The sequence below is a fragment of the Equus asinus genome, chromosome 22 (genome assembly GCF_041296235.1).
Source record: "Equus asinus isolate D_3611 breed Donkey chromosome 22, EquAss-T2T_v2, whole genome shotgun sequence".
Lineage (NCBI taxonomy): Eukaryota > Metazoa > Chordata > Mammalia > Perissodactyla > Equidae > Equus > Equus asinus.
In genome coordinates, this window is record NC_091811.1 from 25,107,726 (window position 1) to 25,120,335 (window position 12,610).

Sequence of the window (12,610 nt, forward strand, 5' to 3'; positions counted from 1 at the left end):
GACAGATACAGAAGAGACCCAATGGGCTTCTAAAGCTAGGAGAAGAGATAACTAGTTTGAGAAGGTACAAAGGCTCACTAACAGTTAATCTTGAGGAGTAAGGAGAAATCAATTTTTACCATGAAGCACCCCGCCTCCACCTGCTGCCACAGATTAAAATCCTCCAGAGGTAAATTCACAACGACGAAAAGATCCACGTCCCTCAAGACAGGGCTTAAGGCCCTCACTTTTGCTTAATTTGCTACTGAATTAATCAGGCTAGTGGGTTTTAAAATAACTTCTATGTGACTGGCACCTCCTAAGGTGTGGGCATACAGAAGCTGCATAAGATGTTTATGTGCTATCTTGGAGAGTTTTAGAGCTATTTAAAGAGGAAGAACAAACTCAGCTGAAGTAAACTGGAAACCAAACATGTCCAGCATTCGACGAGTAAGTACTGAGCCCCTCCCAGGCACTGCTGTGGGGAATGCAGCCGCGAGAAAATTTTAAAGAAATGCCTGCCCTCAGGGGGCTTATGCTTGAATGGGGGAGGCAGGTGATAACTTGGAGAAATAAGTATGATATATAGTGTAAGTGCTTAGGAGAAAAATAAAGCAGCAAAGGGGGATAGGAAGTGTTGGGGAGAGGCAGCAATCTCAGAAGAGGTGACCAGAAAAGTTCTTACTGAGAAGATGACATTTGATTAAAAACGTGAAAGATGCAAGTTCTGAAACTGCACGGTGCAGGCTGGATGCGTACTTTATTAGATGGTGGATCAGTGAGCAGCCAGGGGAATTCATGTAAGAGGGGAGGCTAAATCTAAACCTTTGAAAGTTAGAAAAGTTTTATCTAGTCAAAAGGAGGAATGATATCATTATACTGAAATTCTGTGCGCTGTGATAAATGTTTTATCTGTGTCTCATATGTTACACACTTTGAAGAAAAACAATTAGGTTCTCTAATTATACCCTTGGGGTAGCTACATCAGCATCCAGAAATTTACCAGGGATGTCCCAGGTCCCCATCACTGCGTCTGGGACGGGGAGGCAGCATGAGTGTGGGGTGTCCCTTGTTCTGCAGCGTTTGCTGGGAAGGTGACATAGGCAGAAGAGCCAGAGGGACATGGGTTCAAGCCTTGCTTGGTTACTTCCTAACCTCATGACTAGGCATGATAATTCCTTCTCTGAGCCTCAGTTTCTTCATCTCTAAATTGGGAATACTGCCTTTTTGTTTTTTGTAAACAGGGCTCTTGTAAGGTCCATATAAAGCACTCGAGAAGTCATACCCATTATTAGCATTATCATGATATCACAAAACTATGTGAAATAAAATGATGGGCACCCTATGACTGTTGTGAATCTTGTCATAAGTCTGAGGGATGCTAACAACAGGCAAACTCATGTTTCCCTGTCGAGCTCTCAGCCTGGGGTAAGTGACTAATTGAAGGATAAAGAAAGGTTAAGCGATGCACCCTTGTCATTAGATGCTGGGGGTGTGGTTGGATCGCACACTCTGATCTGGGGCTGCCAGGGCAGAGAGCACTTTGAGGACCTTGGGGCCGCTGCTGGGAAAGGAGAGGAGAGGAGAGGCAGGGGGAAAGTAGATGGGGCTGACCAAAGAGTAGTCTAAACCACGCCTCAGCCAAGGGGCCGTGAGCTCCTGGAAACCCTCCTACCAGAATATGCTAGTTCACCAGCATCACTGAGCTGACGATTGCTTATCAGTCCTTTCCCAGGGAGTGTCACTCAGAATGGGACCTGGGGAGGGCTGGCATTGTGACATCCCTCTCCCCATGCACTCTTTCTTCCCCTCTCTTATTGATCAGGACAGCTCATCTTTGTTAGCACTCAAAAACCATAGGATGAAAGCTTGATAAACCTGACTATGAAGCTGTGAGAAGTTTCAGGCATTTGAAACTGGCCTGGATAAGGCCTGAGGGAATCGATAGCAAGTGAGTCAAGAAAGTCAGAAGGCCCCTGGAAGGTTGGGAAATAAAGCATGGGGCCGAGAGAGCCGAGTGCTTCAGAGCAAATTAAAAGTCCACGGAGAGTGACGGAGGCCAACACTCTGGGAGGCAGGAAGACAAGGACTGGCTGCAAATATCATATCCAGCTTCTTGAATGTTTAAGCTGCTTTGCCAATGGGCGTGCTCACCACTGAGCTCAGGTCTCCCTTCCACCCTAGGGGACAAACGTTTTGGTGGCTTTGTACACTGTCTGGCCCATGTGCGATCTACATTCTGTATCATGCTGGTGATCCAGGCCTCTCTTTGATTCCCATAGGCCTGATAGACTGGCATTCAACTGCCCGCTGATTCATTGATCAACAAGGCTGTTACTAGGACTTCTTAACTCTTAATTTATTTCTAACATTTATTGAACAGCATTACATGCTAGACACTGTGCTTTACCTGCATCATCTTGTCTTAATCTCATAAAAACTTTATGAAGCATGTACTCTCATTATATTTGTTTTGCAGAGACGGAAACTGAGTCCCAGAGGGGTCACATAATGCACCTAGTCCTCACAGTTAGTAAGTAGTGGGGCCAAAATTCAAACTCAGCCTCTAACACCAGTGTCCGTGAGCTTGAACACAGTGTTCTATAGCCTTACCAGCCACCATTGCTTACATTTTGACTTCTTAATGTCTGTAAAAGTGAGTGCCTAAAGATAGAAGATCAGTGATTTTTTTTTTGGAGGGAGCAGGGATATTAACCTAATTATAGTACATTTTCACAATTTTCCATTCACTTATAAATATATTTTGTTCAGTAAAAATAATAGAGCACTTGGGGCTGGCTCAGTGGCATAGTGGTTAAGTTTGTGAGCTCTGCTTCGGGGTTTGCAGGTTTGGATCCTGGGTGCGGACCTACATACTGCTCATCAAGCCATGATGTGGTGGTGTCCCAAATACAAAAAAAAAAGAAAAAAAATAGAGGAAGATTGGCAACAGATGTTAGCTCAGGGCCAATCTTTCCCACCAAAAAAATAAAAGTAAAAAAAAATAGAGCACCAACTATTCTTGGCTTGGTTGATAACTGGTGAGGATTCAAATACAAAGGGCCATCCTTGCCTTTCAGGAGCTTTCCATCTCATGGAACAGGGAGACATATTGGTAAGTGAATTTTGTGTTTCCTTATGATGAGTGCTAAAGATAAGTGTGCTCGGAGGCTGTGGGAGCTCCTGGGAGGGGCACCAAATCCACACTGGGCAGAGGGTGTCTTCCTGGGGAAGTTGATGCCAAAACTAAGTCTTGAAGACCGGTGAGAGGGAAAGGGTGTCTCATCCAGGCAGGACATTGAGGCCTTGGAGATGTGCTAGAACCATGTGGCTGGGATATGAGGCATGAGAGGTGGGATGACAGGTTGGTGAGAGATGGGACTGATGATACAGGTATGATCAGACCATGAAAGGCCTTGCATGCTGGCCAAGGAGTGGGTCCGTATCCTCACAGCAATGGCGTGCCATTGAACAGCTTGCCATAGAGGAGAGACATGGTAGTCTGGAAAGCCACTCTGAGAAGAGTGGAGAAGAATCAGAACAGGGCTCCTGCAGTGGAGGGACAAGATAGGAAGTGAGTGCAGAGATCCAAGTGAGTGATCAAGGAGCAGGGCGGCAGAGGGCTTTGAGTTGGGGAGACGGCTTTAAACACTGGATTCCCCTCCATCCCAAATCAGAAAACACATGCGATGCCTTCATTTTAACGTTGTTAATGTCAAACTCAAATTCAAATTGGTATTTCTATCTTTCTTATATCTAATGTTCATTGATTAGCACTGACTCTACAGACATTATTGAAGCCTTAGTGGCAGGTACCATTCAAAGTCTTTACACGTGTCATGTCATTTCATCTGCCTCTCAACCTTCTGGGATGGGTTTTATTCTCTTCATTTTAGAGATAAAGAAGTTGAGGCTCAGGAAGGTTAAGAATTTGCCCAGAGTCCTTCAAAGTAACGAAGCTGGGATTCAAAACAAGCCCAGCATTCTCAGGGAAGTCCCATCATGGATTTTGGGTATTTGTTTTGGGGGGTATTTCTTTCCTTTCCCATTCACACCCACATTTTATTACTGTATATTAGTAATCCAGGTCCTTTAAGAAATTCATTTTGTACCCTCCAATTTCACAAAAGTCGGGCAATTAACTGACATAGCTTGCTCTTAATGCTCTGAATATATCCTTTTCCTTTTTATTATCTTTTATTGACTGCCTTCAGGTGGCAAATGGCATCACATGACAATCTTTGGTGTATAGAACTCTGGGAAAAAAATCGTTTGTTTCTCTCTTGACATCCAACCCCCAACTCATTCAAGAACCACTGACTAGCTGCAGTGTCCCGGCACCGGGTCTTTGAAGATGTCCAACTCAGCCCTTAGGGAATGACGGTGCACAGAGGGGATGGACACAGTGCAGCCAAAGGTGAGACCATGTGGTCAGTGCCATCCTAGAGGTACATGCCGAACTCTCTGACTCTTGGGGAGGATCACTCCTTCTGCTTAGGGGGCCGTGGAGGAATGGGGAAGGCTTCTTTGAGAAGGTGACAATTGAACTGGTTGTGGAGGTGGAACAGCATATCTTCAGCGAGAGAAGGGCAGGACAACAGCAGCCACAATGACACAGCATCATTGTTAAGTTCTTGCTATGTGCCAAGCCCTGTGTTAAGAACTTTACAAGTATTATTTATTTGTTCCTCCCATTAACCCTATGAGGTATCAACTGCTAGTATCCCCATTTTACGGATGAGGAAATGAAGGCTTAGAGAGGATTTACACCTAAGCGGTTTGATGCCAGCACATTGTCTTGAGCACTGCAGCCCAGGGCCAGGCACTCAAGCTAGAGAAGAGAGCTTGAGCAAAGCCTCAGAGATGGGAAAATGCCCAGCACGCTTGAGGCGAGGGGTGGGTAAAAGGTGGGCGTAGGCTTGAAAGGCGGATGGGGCCCGTGTGTGATAGGCCTTGCATATCATGATGTTATTTTGCCAGCAAAGTTAAATTGCAGTCATGTGATCTGATTTAATCAGGTCTGTGCTTCACACAGGTAACTCTCGGGCGGCAGGACAGAGCAGGAGGCCCAAGCGTCTCTGCCCACAGGGGATCAGGCCCATAAAGTCAAGGGAAGCAGCCTGTGTGGGAAGGAGGGGATGTCCCTGCTGAAGGTGACAGGCTCCACGCCTCCAGCTCTTCCTGGCCCACTGTAGCCATGTGGGAATGAAACCTCTTGGTTGTCAGGCCGTCTGATTTTTAAAGAAACTTTTGAAACCAAAATTTTATTTGAAATTTCCTGATTTTAAAATGTAGGAAACTAGTTCAGATTATTATAGAACATTTTCAGAGCCAAACAAATTATGTGTGTGGGCTGCTGCTAGTTTGCCACCTCTGATGTGGAAGATGGCTTGGAATAGACTCAGAGGAAGGAGACCAATGTTAGGAGGCCAATGTAATAGTCTAGACTAAAGAAGACCTGACAAAGGCCATGGCCATAGGAACGAAGAGGAGGGGGCAGGCCTGAAATGCATTTTAAATGGATTAAGTAGAATTTGGTGATTTTGGATATGGAAGGTGGAAGAAGGAGGAGTCTAGGTTGACTGGGGGATTGATGGAACCATTAATCCATTTAATTTCTGGACAATTATTTATTGAGTATCTACTATATGAAAGATACTGCGTTAGAAGCTGAGATACAGCAAGGAACAAGACACAGTACTTCGCTAAGAAAGAGCTCAGAATGTAGCGAAGAGGTCCGTCCGAGGTTAAGCACAGAGAGACCTGGGGGCACAGAGGAGCGCCTCTCCCAGTCTTAGGAAGCAAGGTGTCAGGGAGGCCTCTGCTCATAAGGAATGCAGAAGTGCATGTGTGAGAGGGAAGATCGCAAACCATTCCTCCAGCTAAGCCTTATCGCCAACCCAGCAGTTTCTCTGATCTGACAGCCCCTGTGATTCTTTTAGGTGTGTGACAGTTAAAAGTCCACACAGCTTACTCACAAAGGAATGTGACACATTCCTTTCTTGCATCATGCTTTCTTTTTGTGCTCTGTTAAAATGGTCAGCATAAGTGGGCACATGGCTGAGAGTAGCAGATGCTGGTGTTACTGCCATCATCCACGTCCTCCCCAGGTCCCCTCCCACTAGCTCAGCTGAGGTGTCACAATATTTGTGAAATGAACCTGGGCTTGTTTTTTTTCATTTACTCATTGCTGTTGTGAATAATCTGCTTTCTTTCAGGCATTATTGTTATTGTATGGTGGATTAATTAAGGGGGAGGCACTATGTGCTGGCAATCACTGTATCCTTCCTGAGAGCACCCACATTCTTTTTTCAAATTTAGACAAGGTTTTGCTTTATACATTCAACAAATAATTGTTGGGCACCCGGAACTATTCTAGCTGCTTGGCATGCATCCGTGCATAAAGAAGGACTCCTACCCTCATGCAGCCTTATTTTCTTGCAGCCTAATGATTTGGCTCCTATTGATTTCTGTGTTGCCATTTTGGGATGTGCACACATGGATGGCCCCCTCCCAGCCAGGAGAATGTTCCATCCAGCCCTCTCTCAGGTGGGGCTGTGTTCTCCATCATCTGGGCCTCCCTGTCCCCGAGTATGGATTGTCCACAGCATGGCAGCTTCTTACCCTGGCAATCGGAGCTCCACTGTCTCAAATAGAACCTTAAGTGCTTTGCCCAAGTTCTAAATATCACTGTCATTGCCTTTTCTCTGACCATAATTTCTTTTTAAATCCCATAGATAGTACCTCCTCTACATACTCTGAAAACAATTTATGTTCTCTTTTGAGAAGATAATTTAACTGTGTCCTTAAATGCTCCCATTGACCTATTCATCAAATGTACACCTTCTGTCAGAAAGCCCTTATAATCTTTAATTCTTTGTCCTCAACTAGGAGTTCCTTCTGGGGGAAAGTCTCCAGATGCATCCAAAGGGTCCTGGAACCTAAGCTTGAGCTGGTCCACTGATGTGAATTTGATAGCGCAGGATACTCTGGCAAATTCCCCAGGGAGGCTGGTTCTCACCAGATCATTGGGTCTGCAAGATAAGCCTGGGATGAGGAACCCAGAGGCCACTGCAGGCGTCGTTTGGGCTGGGTGCGTTCCCCACTCAGAGAGCATGGCTCAAGGATCTCTTGGAGACATAAGCTGCCCCCTGAGGGTCAGGAAGCTTCAATTTGGATAGCAGCCAACTGGGGTAGTGCCAAACCACCAAACACCTCTGGAAGTCCTCCACCTTTTTGGACCATCCTGCATCTACAGCAGAGTCCTTACAGCTTCCATGAGCCACAAAAATGCAAGCAATATAGAGGAAAGAGGAAAGTTACACCAAAGGAAGAGTTAAAAAAGAATCTATGAAATCTCGATGCTGTTCCTTAATAGCTCTGTAGCCTTGGTCAAGCATTTAGGCCTGTCTGAGCCTCACTTTTACCCTTCAAATAAGGTAAAAAAAGAAAAAAAGAGGTTAAAATACAGGGAACCTATGTCCATAAGGTGCTCCACAAATGTCAGTTTTTGCTGTCGTTATTATCATTTTTAGCAGACCTCCCTCCTGGAGTCCACACTATTCTGTAACTGAGCTACTCCAAGGGCTCTCTCTCCCTCAGAAGGCTGAGGAAAGTCCAACAGTCCAACAGTCAACGCCAGTAAGCCACTCTCTGCCCTGCCTGTCAGTCAGCCAGCACGGGCCTGAGAATCTGTGCAGCTGTCGCCTTGCCACCAGGTAGTGTGGACCTTGCATTTTATTGCTTCTTATCTAAGCCTAGAAATTCTTTGGCAAGGGCTCCACTAGCACAGCTTTGTCTGTTTCACTGCACCCAGTTTACTGAGGGCACCCCACTGGACCCGGAGACAAGGAGGTGTCAGCTCACCAGGGACGGGTCACTGGCGCACTTTCAGCTGCCCAGCTGAGTTCTGTGTGGCTCCAGCCTGTGGAACTAACTGACTAGGCTCGCATCCTGAGCCTTGGGGATTAAGGCATAAAATGAGGGTAAAATGATGCCATGAGCCTGGAATTTTGGGAAGTGGGTGTGCTCGAACTGCGCACACTAATAGAGATGTCCATGAGATTTAACCAGAACCAAAGAATCGTCTAAATCTCAAATTCCTGGCAGCCACCTGGACCTAATTTTTTAGCGTTAGGCTTCCACTGGCTCCATGTTCTCAGATGAAAATCAGAAGTACAACAATATGAAGGTCAATCATTGTTCATGAGACAAAAAGAGAAGGAAGAGAGCAGAGAGAGCTGGTTGACATCCATTTATACATGCTTCACGTGAGTTTTTAGAATTGGGCAAGTGACCATAAAATGTTAATATTAGAAGGGACGATCAAGATCATGAGGAATAGAATCCAGAGTGCTTAAGTAAGTTGTCTAAGATTGCACACGATTGAGTGGTGAAAGCAGTACTACATGCCAGTCCAATGAACGGGGAATGGCACATTTAAAAAGATGGCAAATATGTCATTTCATGTACAGATATGTCATATATCAGGAGTTTTACCATGGTGTTATTTTTGGTGACAAAAAATCAAAGCAACATAAATATCCATAGTCCATTAATAGGGAATTGTTTAAATGCTTTACAGTAGATGCACATAATAGAATACTTTGTAGCCATTACAAATAATGAGGTAGACCTACATTATTGACACGGGCAGCTGTGGGGCTGAGCTGGGACACTTGTGACCTACTGTTGTGTGGTAACAGCAGATGCCAATGCAGCATGTACCTTATCTTGGGTAAAAGTTTATATATATATATATATATATATATATATATATCTGTGCACATATATATGAAAGAATGTTTACAATAGTTATCTCAGAGGTGAGGGTTTGGACGTTTTAACTTGCTCATTTACATTTTCATGCAATGTTGGAATTTTGTTCAAAGATCATGTGTCATTTTTTATCATCATAAATCCAACAGTAAAAGGATATCCTCTTTTTTGTCATGGGTCCCCGTGCGTAGCCTCAGAGGTTTGCAGGATGGTGGGAGTGAATGTGCCCACATCTGGTTGGTTTGTTGCTGCTTTCCCCCTCAGTAAGAGGCCCGTGCTGCTGGCACATATTCCAGAAGGAAAGGCATTATGCAAGGCATGACACCTTGGATCTTCAAATGGAAATTATTAATGCAAGGGTCAGATGAAGACGTCCCCAGAACATCCAGATACAGTCTCCATTTAAGAGTAAAAATTAGGAGGAACAGAGTGGTTGGTTTGAGCCTCTGTGGATGTGACCACCCTCAAAATAGTCACAAATGAGTGGCAGAGGAAATTTACTAAGAATAGGACCCCTAACTCTAATTAAGATGGTTGGGTGTAGTCACAGGCAAGCATGTTTGAAGTGAAGTTATAACTGGAAAGATGAAAAAAAAAGGAAACGCAATGAGTCGCATGGGATGGCGCCATCATTTGGCTGAAGGCACAGAGTGTTAACCAAAGGGGCATGATCAGCCTAGGGTCTGGAAAAGGAGGTGTGTGCTCGTCAGCGATTTCTCAGCCCTGTCAGGGAAAAACGGCTGTGAATCCTGTGTCCACAAACTCCGCCAGGTTCCAGAGCCTTGAGGCACCTCCCTACATGCCACCCACAAACAACCCGGGTGGACCTGGCATCCGTGTGTTTGGAATGGCAAATGCCACCTTGTGTGCGTGCATGTGCACGGGTCTCAAGGATTCGAAAGAGGTCTGTTTAGTCCTGTAAAGACTTAAAAATATTCAATCAATTATCCTAAAATTTAACCAGAAAGAATATCCCATTTTCCAATGAGGCTGAAAAATTGAGTCGCTCTGCTTAGTGTGTGTTTGCTTTCACCAAGAAACAATTCGTGTCCCTGACAGTGTTAACTTGGTCACAAAGATCACTTCTAGACTGTCTATGTCTTGGGGGCTCTGCTGACCACACAGCTCCAGTGGGAAACACGTTTTAAGACTCCTACGCTGAGCTGCCCGGCTTTGTGCCCCTTCCCTGTTGATGTTCCTCCAGCAAATTTAAAGATATGCGCTAACTGCCTTTCCTACAGCTGTGGGGGCTCAGCTACAGGGATGCTCTCACCAGCATCTGAGTTTGAGGGAAAATCCTAAGGGAGGACACCAGATTCTTTTACTTGGGGATTGGACGTTTCATTTATTGAATGTAGTTGATTTTAATTGAACACCTGCTCTGTAGCCAGCATCTACCTAATGGAGCTGCTGCCCACTGTATGCAAAGGGAGGGAGAGTCACTCTAATTACTTACGAATATTCAGTTCTTTACCTGAAATGGTCCTTTGAGCAGCAGGAATAACGCGTTTAGTAACATAGAGGGGCAAAGGGAAGAGGTGATATACCTTTAAGATCTACTTTCTAGCATTGCAGTTGACATTAGTTGGAGAAAGACAGGATCGTTTGACTTTTTATTTTGGCCACAACTGCTTATCTGTTGGCTTGTTATTCTTCTCTGACTATGAAGCTGCAGCCGTGTGGACGTGGCTAAGGAGGTCTGTTCTTTTGGCCATTTCAACCATCCATGCCACATCCCAACTGTCTGAAGAAGTTGGTTACAGCTATTACTATCAGTCTGGTAACTGTCCGAAGTGGCAGCGTAGGCTTACTTCCCTGGCCCAGTTCCGATGTCATTGTCAACACAGCCATCTCTCTGCTATGACTGCATACATCGCACCGCTTGGGTAGTGGGATCTTCCACTCAGCTGGAAGTGTTGGGCCAAGGACCCACATTCTGGGAACGCTGTTGCAGTTTCATCAGTTTTATCTTTCAAGAACAGTTTCAGGATGAGCTTGCTAAGAAACAAGAAAGGGGGAGACTAAGGGGATTTAAGGAGCTTCTCATTTTATGAAATTATATTGAAATTATATCTCCCTGGGAAGAATTTAAGAAAGTAAACAAAAAAAAGCAGGAAGGAAAAGGCCAGAGGGAGAAATCAAGAGAGGAGCATAGCAGAAAGAAGTGACAGGAAGCAAAGAGGGAAAAATATGACATTTCTGGTAAACTCTCAAATTTCAAGCAAGAGTGGCAAGGAACAAACATTCATTTAACTTTGGAAGATCCTACATAACTTTTTGTTAGTCTATTTACCTTTCCGGTAATGTTTGCTAATATTAACATTGACATCCCCTGCCCATGTAACAACTTTGGGGAACGTGTTTGAGATTCTTTTTGGCTGAGTTTAAGCAAAAACAATTTCAAGCTATTATTATTTTTCTTTTCGGGGGGCCATAGGCGCCAGACCTACCTCCTGCATCTAGTTGTTAAAAGCCCTTGATTCATACATTCATACAAAGTGTTTATACTGGTTCAAACCGTTTACACCAGTCTAAACCTGAAAACTCTGCCCCAAATGGCATCATGCCAGGAGTTGATTGTTATTGCCTCAGAAGGAGGGGGAAATATTCCTGTGGCGAGGGTAAAGCTGTGGCACTGGGCAAAAGGGGACATTCCTTCCCACAAATATATGGCTTTATTGAGGTCAGTTGAAACTTTGACCGCTTCTTTACTCATGTGGAAAATGAATGTGTCTAAATGAGGGAAATGGAAGCACAGAGCAGAAAGGCAGATTATCCCAAATTGTTTGAAAAGACTGTGTACATGCCAGAGAGAGCTGTGTTCTCCAGCCCCGTGTGGCTTCAGATCCCTGAACCCTTTACTGTCCACATCTTAAAATTGTCCCACTCATGGCCACAGAAAGAAGCAACTTAACACTTTATTTACATCCAAAGGCACAATAAATTGGAGCTTCAGCCAGAACAGATTCAATTTCCTTCCCAGACTTGATAACTTTGTTTTATAAAATGAGCTCACTGACATTCATGGGTTAATTACCAGCCTTTGGAAATCCTGGACTGGCATTTATCTTTCAAAAATATTTACACAACTTAGCTTTATATGGTACCACTGTGTGTGTGTGTGTGTGTGTGTGTGTGTTGTGTGTGTGTGTGTGTGTTTGAAGAGCTCAAAGCATTTAACATTTTCTCTCCAAAACCTAAACATCTCCGAAAGTAAACAAGAAGGTGAGATTTACGAGGCCCATCTGGAAGGCTGTGACATCTACTCACTTTAAGGTTGAAATGCAGGAGGCAGATCGCTTGCTCACTCCACTGCCGGGCAGTGGAGAGGAAAATGAGAATTCCTGTTCTGAGTCCCACTTTCAGAACCCCTTCCTCAACCCACTGCTTCTCCCTCTCAGACCCAGTGCAGGAATCCAGAGGGACCAAACGACTCCTCTCCTCAAGTATCTTAAGGGAAGTTTCTGCTTTTTTCCTTTGTTAACCCCAAGACAGGGGCAGGAGGGAGAATGCTTCTGTTCCCATGTTCTCTGGCTCCAGATCTCTCTTTAGAAAATGCATCTAGACCAGATACTCCTCAGCATCCCAGGATGCTGCCTCTGGAGCCTGGCCCTCCTCTCCTTGCTGCTGGGGGAAGAGAGAATTTGAAACCGGCAGGTGGCCTTGGAGGTGAAAGGCAAACCCCGGGCTGGGAGAAGGCCTGGAGAGTAGCTGACTGCAGCTGGGCAGAATGTGCCAGTCATTCCACACTCACAGCCAGTCATTCCACACACACAGCCGCAAGGTTCCCGGGGCCTCACCAGGAGACATCCTCCCCTCCCTGAGGGTTAAGCTGCTCAGAGATCACAGGGAC